The sequence below is a fragment of the Tachyglossus aculeatus genome, chromosome 10 (assembly GCF_015852505.1).
Source record: "Tachyglossus aculeatus isolate mTacAcu1 chromosome 10, mTacAcu1.pri, whole genome shotgun sequence".
Lineage (NCBI taxonomy): Eukaryota > Metazoa > Chordata > Mammalia > Monotremata > Tachyglossidae > Tachyglossus > Tachyglossus aculeatus.
In genome coordinates, this window is record NC_052075.1 from 59,151,846 (window position 1) to 59,160,301 (window position 8,456).

Genomic DNA, 8,456 nt, shown 5'->3' on the forward strand with positions numbered 1-8,456 from the left:
TGCCCGACTGATTCATGGGAGGGGGAGCCGTGTACAGAACCGAGAGGTGACTGGGTGGGTAAGAAGCGCTATCCAGGTGTGCCAGGCACTGCACTCAGTGGTAAGGCCGATGCAAGATGATCAGGTGTCGGGGGGGATCACAGTCTAATTAGGAGGGAGAAGGGGTATTGACCTCTCAATTTGCAGAGGAGGGAACTGGGGCGCAGAGAATTTCACCGGCTCGCCCAAGTTCATACAGCAGTTAAGTGGTGGAGCTGGGATTAGACTGAGCCCACTGTTGGGTAGGGACTGTCTCTATATGTTGCCATCTTGTACTTCCCAAGCTCTGCACACAGTAAGCGCTCAATAAATGCGATTGATTGATTGATTAGAAACCAGGCCTTCCCAGACTGAGCCCCTTCCTTCCTCTCCCCCTCGTCCCCCTCTCCATCCCCCCTTCTTACCTCCTTCCCTTCCCCACAGCACCTGTATATATGTATATATGTTTGTACATATTTATTACTTTATTTTACTTGTACATATCTATTCTATTTATTTTATTTTGTTAGTATGTTTGGTTTTGTTCTCTGTCTCCCCCTTTTAGACTGTTAGCCCACTGTTGGGTAGGGACTGTCTCTATATGTTGCCATCTTGTACTTCCCAAGCACTTAGTACAGTGCTCTGCACACAGTAAGCGCTCAATAAATACGATTGATTGATTGATTAGAAACCAGGTCCTGACTCAGAGGCCTGGGCCCTTTCCACCGGATCGTACTGCTTCTTTATTGCTAGTTGTGCTACTAGTTGTCAGCCACATACGGTCCCTGTCCCTGTTTGCAACACAGGCAGCAGTGGACAGGAAGGACATTGGAAAGGGTCTGCACTGAGCTCATGTACCATAAGGAGAATAATAATTTATTAAGCGCTTACTATGTGCAAAGCACCGTTCTAAGCACTGGGGAGGTTACAAGGTGATCAGGTTGTCCCATGGGGGGGCTCACAGTCTTCATCCCCCTTTTACAGATGAGGGAGCTGAGGCCCAGAGAAGTTAAGTGACTTGCCCAAAGTCACACAGCTGACAATTGGTGGAGCGGGGATTTGAACCCCTGACCTCTGACTCCAAAGCCCGGGCTCTTTCCTCTGAGAAGCAGCATGGCCTAGGAAAAACATGCAACTGGGAGTCATGAGAGCTGGGGTCTACTCATCCGCTGCTTGCCTTCTCTTTCACTTTGGACAAGTCACTTGTATGTCTCTTGTTTTGTCTTAAGTGGGGATTAAATGCCTGTTCTTTTTTCTGTGTGAGTCCCATGTGGGATTAGGTACTATATCTGATGTATTTAGTATACTCAGTGGTTGCAGGTCTTTCGCAAGTAGCAATCCAGGTGCTTCAATTGTTACTGGTTTCCAAAAGTTCTCTTTGCTGTAGTGACACAGTTCAGGATGTTCAGACCTGCTTTGTGGTGTGTGTAGTCTAGGAAGGAGGCACTGGGTTCTTGCAGCTTGAAATACTATAATAACATTTAAGCATGGCAACTCCGTTACCTAACATTACCCTCATTTCTAAGGGGAAGAGAGCTGAGGATCAGAAGCAGGGTGGCCTAAAGTATTTTCTACGTATTAGGCACGGTTCAAAGTGCTGGGATAGATACAAATCAGAATGTTTGGGCCCTCTGTGGGACAGGGACTGTGTCCAATCCGATTATCTTGTATCTATCCCAGCGCTTAGAACAGTACGTTGCACCTAGTAAGACCTGAAAAAATACCATTATTATTCAATGGAACATGGATGGTGTCCAACCTGATTAGCTTGTTCTTCTCTACTGGTGCTTAGCATTAGTGCCTGTAGCATAGTAAATCCTTAACACGTAATAACATAAAAAACCAGTATTTTACAGTTTAATAATAATGGCGTTTATTAAGTGCTTAATATGTGCAAAGCACTGTTCTAAGCGCTGGGGAGGTTACAAGGTGATCAGGTTGTCCCACGGGGGGCTCACAGTCTTAATCCTCATTTTACAGATGAGGTAACTGAGACACAGAGAAGTTGCCCAAAGGCAGAGCTGGGATTTGGAAGAGCTGCTTTAGAGAAGCAGCGTGGCTCAATGAAAAGAGCCCGGGCTTTGGAGTCAGAGGTCATGGGTTCAAATGCCGGCTCCGCCAATTGTCAGCTGTGTGACTTTGGGCAAGTCACTTCACTTCTCTGGGCCTCAGTTCCCTCATCTGGAAAATGGGGATGAAGACTGTGAGCCCCCCCCGTGGGACAACGTCATCACCTTGTAACCTCCCCAGCGCTTAGAACAGTGCTTTGCACATAGTAAGCGCTCAATAAATGCCATTATTATTATTTGAACCCATGACCTCTGATTCTAAAAGCCCGTGCTCTTCCCACTGAGCCACGCCGCTTCTCTGTTGAAGAAACTGAGGCCCAGACAAATAAAGTGTCTTACCCAAGGTCACAGAGCAAACAAGTTGGAGGAGCTGGAATTACAACCCAGGTCCCCTGAGTCCCAATTGCATGCTCTTTCTGCTTCCCAAATAGCTATTCCGTCCTTGAAGTTATCCCCTGCCTTTGGATAGAGTGGGATCTCTTCCCCTTCCCTCCTCTCCCCCTCGTCCCCCTCTCCATCCCCCCCATCTTACCTCCTTCCCTTCCCCACAGCACCTGTATATATGGATATATGTTTGTACATATTTATTACTCTATTTTACTTGTACCTATCTATTCTATTTATTTTATTGTGTTAATATGTTTGGTTTTGTTCTCTGTCTCCCCCTTTTAGACTGTGAGCCCACTGTTGGGCAGGGACTTTCTCTATATGTTGCCAATTTGTACTTCCCAAGCGCTTAGTACAGTGCTCTGCACACAGTAAGTGCTCAATAAATACGATTGATGATGATGATCTCATACTATCGAATGCTTACTGTATGCAAGCACTGTTCTAAGCTTTCAGAGGTACAGTATGACAGTCGGTAGACGTGTTCCCTGGCCACAAGAACCTTACAGTTTGAGAGGGGGGTGAAGATTAAACAGCTATGGACAGGTACAGAAATGCGGAGGGTGGGGTGACTAGTGCTTAAAGGCTACAGATCCTGTGCAAAATGCTGGGCACCTAGTAAACACTTAGGAGCTCTTAACAGCATCTGGAGAGGCCATGGGCCCTAAGGGCTTGAGTGGCTTATCCACACCCACATATGATGAATATATGTTTGTACATATTTATTACTCTTTATTTTACTTGTACATATCTATTTTATTTTGTTAATATGTTTGGTTTTGTTGTCTGTCTCCCCCTTTTAGACTGTGAGCCCACTGTTGGGTAGGGACTGTCTCTCTGTGTTGCCAACTTGGACTTCCCAAGCGCTTAGTACAGTGCTCTGCACACAGTAAGCGCTCAATAAATACGATTGATTGATTAGACAGCTATGGACAGGTACAGAAATGCGGAGGGTAGGGTGACTAGTGCTTAAAGGCTACAGATCCTGTGCAAAGTGCTGGGCACCTAGTAAACACTTAGGAGCTCTTAACAGCAGCTGGAGAGGCCATGGGCCCTAAGGGCTTGAGTGGCTTATCCACACCCACATATGATGAATATATGTTTGTACATATTTATTACTCTTTATTTTACTTGTACATATCTATTTTATTTTGTTAATATGTTTGGTTTTGTTGTCTGTCTCCCCCTTTTAGACTGTGAGCCCACTGTTGGGTAGGGACTGTCTCTCTATGTTGCCAACTTGGACTTCCCAAGCGCTTAGTACAGTGCTCTGCACACAGTAAGCACTCAATAAATACGATTGATTGATTGATTAAACAGCTATGGACAGGTACAGAAATGCGGAGGGTAGGGTGACTAGTGCTTAAAGGCTACAGATCCTGTGCAAAGTGCTGGGCACCTAGTAAACACTTAGGAGCTCTTAACAGTTAGCAGCTGGAGAGGCCATGGGCCCTAAGGGCTTGAGTGGCTTATCCACACCCGCATATGGTGTATATATGTTTGTACATATTTATTACTCTATTTTACTTGTACATATCTATTCCATTTATTTTGTTAATATGTTTGGTTTTGTTCTCTGTCTCCTTCTAGACTGTGAGCCCACTGTTGGGTAGGGACTGTCTCTATATGTTGCCAACTTGTACTTCCCAAGCTCTTAGTACTTCCCAGACTGAGCCCCTTCCTTCCTCTCCCCCTCGTCCCCCTCTCCATCCCCCCCATCTTACCTCCTTCCCTTCCCCACAGCACCTGTATATATGTTTGTACGTATTTATTACTCTATTTTACCTGTACATATCTATTTATTTTATTTTGTTAGTATGATTGGTTTTGTACTCTGTCTCCCCCTTTTAGACTGTGAGCCCACTGTTGGGTAGGGACTGTCTCTATATGTTGCCAACTTGGACTTCCCAAGCGCTTAGTGCAGTGCTCTGCACACAATAAGTGCTCAATAAATACGATTTGATAAGTACAGTGCTCTGCACACAGTAAACACTCAATAAATACGATTGATTGATATGGCAGGAGTTTTGAACCCTGTCCTTACTAGATGGGTGAAGGGGGCTGTCAGGTGGTGGAAGAGCTGTGGTTTGGAAGGGGCTGGGTCGGCCACCCTCGCCCCCACAGAGGCATCTTTTGTGAGCCCCACATGGAGCGAGGGACTATCTCCAACTCGATTTCTCTAGACTTCCCCATCCCAGCTCTACCGGGATGGGATGGCTCAGTGGAGAGAGCCCAGGCTTTGGAATCAGGGGTCATGGGTTCGAATCCCGCTCTGCCAATTGTCAGCTGTGAGACCTTGGGCAAATCACTTAACCTCTCTGGGCCTCAGTTCCCTCGTCTGTAAAATGGGGGCTAAGACTGTGAGCCCCCCGTGGGACAACCTGATCACCTGGTAACCTCCCCAGCGCTTAGAACAGTGCTTTGCACATAGTAAGCGCTTAAACACCATCATTATTACTACCGGCTCTGGCCACCGACACCTATGGGCGGAAATGCTCTTTTAGACTGTGAGCCCACTGTTGGGTAGGGACTGTCTCTATATGTTGCCAATTTGTACTTCCCAAGCGCTTAGTACAGTGCTGTGCACATAGTAAGCGCTCGATAAATACGATTGATGATGATGTCGGCGTCTGGACATGCAGAGCGGTGAGGGCAGTTTTGTCCATTCGTATTGAGAGTTTACTGTACTGACCACTTGGGAGAGTGCAACACAACAAACATTCCCTGTCCACACAAAATTAACAGCCTAGAGGGAGAGACAGACATTAATATAAGTGAATTGCAGATAGGGGTGGTGGGGAGGGAGGATGAGTGAAGGGAGCAAGTCAGGATGACCCATAGAAGCAGCGTGGCTCAATGGAAAAGAGTCAGAGGTCATGGGTTCAAATCCGGCTCTGCCAATTGTCAGCTGGGTGACTTTGGGCAAGTCACTTCTCTGTGCCTCAGTTCCCTCATCTGTAAAATGGGGATTAAGACTGAGCCCCCCGTGGGACAACCTGATCACCTTGTAACCTCCCCAGCGCTTAGAGTAGTGCTTTGCACATAGTAAGCACTTAATAAATGCCATCATTACTATAAGGGAGGGGGGCTTAGGCAGGGAAGACTTCTTGGAGCTGTGCTTTCACTCAGGCTTTGAAGGTGGGGAGCGATTATCTGATACAAGGAGGGAGGGTGTTTCAGGACAGAGGTGGGATGTGGGGGAGAGGTCAGCTATGTGATAGACAAGATGGAGGTGCAGTGAGAGGGTTAGCATTAGAGTTTGGGGTGGGGGTCCCCACACACACACACTTAAGGGATACTTAGGGTCACCCGCCAGGGGTGGGGAGGCAAGCAACGTGGCTTAGTGGAAAGAGCAAGGGCTTGGGAGTCAGGGGTCGTGGGTTCTAATCCCGACTCTGCCACTTGTCTGCTGTGTGACCTAGGGCAAGTCGCTTCACTTCTCTGAAAAGCAGCGTGACAGTGGAAAGAGCACCGGCTTTGGAGTCAGAGGTCATGGGTTCAAATTCCAGCTCCTCCAACTGTCAGCTGTGTGACTTGGGGCAAGTCACTTCTCCGTGCCTCAGTTACCTCATCTGTAAAATGGGGATTAGGACTGTGAGCCCCCTGTGGGACAACCGGATCACCTTGTAACCTCCCCAGCATTTAGAACAGCGCTTTGCGCATAGAAAGGGCTTAATAAATGCCATCATTATTATTGTAATTAACTTCTCCGTGCCTCAGTTCCCTCATCTGTAAAATGGGGATTAACACTGAGCCCCCTGTGGGACAACCTGATCACCTTGTAATCTCCCCGGTGGTTAGAACAGTGCTTTGCACATAGTAAGTGCTTAACAAATGCCATCATTATTATTAACTTTTCCGTGCCTCAGTTCCCTCATCTGTAAAATGGGGATTAACACTGAGCCCCCTGTGGGGCAACCTGACCACCTTGTAACCTCCCCAGTGCTTAGAACAGCGCTTTGCACATAGTAAGTGCTTAACAAATGCCATTGTTGTTCTGTTATTCTTCTAGACTGTGAGCCCACTGTTGGGTAGGGACCGTCTCTATATGTTGCCAACTTGTACTTCCCAAGCGCTTAGTACAGTGCTCTGCACACAACGCTCAATAAATACGATTGATTGATTGATTCTGTTATTCTTCTAGACTGTGAGCCCGTTGCTGGGTAGAGACCGTCTCTATATGTTGCCAACTTGTACTTCCGAAGCGCTTAGTGCTCTGCACACAGTATGCGCCCAATAAATACGATTGATTCTGTGGGCTTGTTACCTCATCTTTATAATGGGGATGAAGACTGAGCCCCACGTGGGGCAACCTGATTTTCCCCTCAAAACTCTCCAGTGGCTACCAATCAATCTGCGCATCAGGCAGAAACTCCTCACCCTGGGCTTCAAGGCTGTCCACCCCCTCGCCCCCTCCTACCTCCCCTCCCTTCTCTCCTTCTGCAGCCCACCCTGCACCCTCCGCTCCTCCGCCGCTAATCTCCTCCCCGTTAGGCCTCGTTCTCGCCTGTCCTGCCATCGACCCCCGGCCCACGTCCTCCCCCGGGCCTGGAATGCCCCCAATCCCTCTGCCCATCCGCCAAGCTCGCTCTCTTCCTCCCTTCAAGGCCCTACTGAGAGCTCACCTCCTCCAGGAGGCCTTCCCACACTGAGCCCCCTCCTCCCCCTCTCCATCCCCCCCGCCTTACCTCCTTCCCTTCCCCACAGCACCTGTAGATATGCATATGTTTGTATGTATTTATTACTCCATTCATTTATTTTACTTGTACATATCTATTTTATTTTGTTAGTATGTTTGGTTTTGTTCTCTGTCTCCCCCTTCTAGGCCGTGAGCCTGCTGTTGGGTAGGGACCGTCTCTGTATGTTGCCAACTTGGACTTCCCAAGCGCTTAGTCCAGTGCTCTGCACACAGTAAGCGCTCAATAAATACGATTGATGAGCTGGTATTTGCCCCAGCGCTTAGAACAGTGCTTGGCACATAGGAAGCGTTTAACAAATCCCATCATCATTGTTAGTGCTTGGAAGAGGGGGCGGTCGCCGGGATTGGATGCCCCAGTGCCCGCAGTGCGGCGACAGGTGTACGGAGGGGCCGGGGGGGAGACAGGGAGGGAGAAAGGGGGGCCCAGTCTGGAAACCCCGTCCCCCAAATCCTCCAGGGAGATCCCGCCTGGCGCCGGGGATCGGCAGCAGGGGGATTGCAGCCGGCCGGAGGAGACAGCACGATTTCACGGGGCTCTCCAGAGGGGACGGGACGGGGGGAAGGCCTTCCCACACTTCCCCATCCCCCCCCTCACCCCCTTCCCCTCCCTACAGCACCTGTATGTTGGTCCAGATTTACTATTCTACTTATTTTATTTTGCTAATATGTTTTGTTGTCTGTCCCCCTGCTTCTAGACTGTGAGCCCGCTGTTGGGTAGGGGCCGTCTCTAGATGTGGCCAACTTGGACTTCCCAAGCGCTTTGTCCGGTGCTCTGCACACAGTAAGCACTAGATAAATAATAATAATCATTGGCATTTGTTAAGCGCTTACTATGTGCAAAGCAATCAATCGATCAATTATATTTATTGAGCGCTTACTGTGTGCAGAGCACTGTACTAAGCGCTTGGGAAGTACAAGTTGGCAACATATAGACAGTCCCTACCCAACAGTGGGCTCACAGTCTAAAAGAAAGCACTGTTCTAAGCGCTGGGGAGGATACAGGGTGATCAGGTTGTCCCACGTGGGGCTCACAGTCTTAATCCCCATTTTACAGATGAGGTAACAGGCCCAGAGAAGTTAAGTGACTTGCCCAAGATCACACAGCAGACATATGGTGGAGTCGGGATTCGAACCCATGACCTCTGACTCTAAAGCCCGGGCTCTTTCCACTGAGCCACAATGCTTCTCTAAATATGATTGAATGAATGAAGGTCTCGGCGTTGGCCCCCCGCGGGCTTCGGAGTCGGAGGTCGTGGGTTCAAACCCCGACTTTGAGGAAGTCA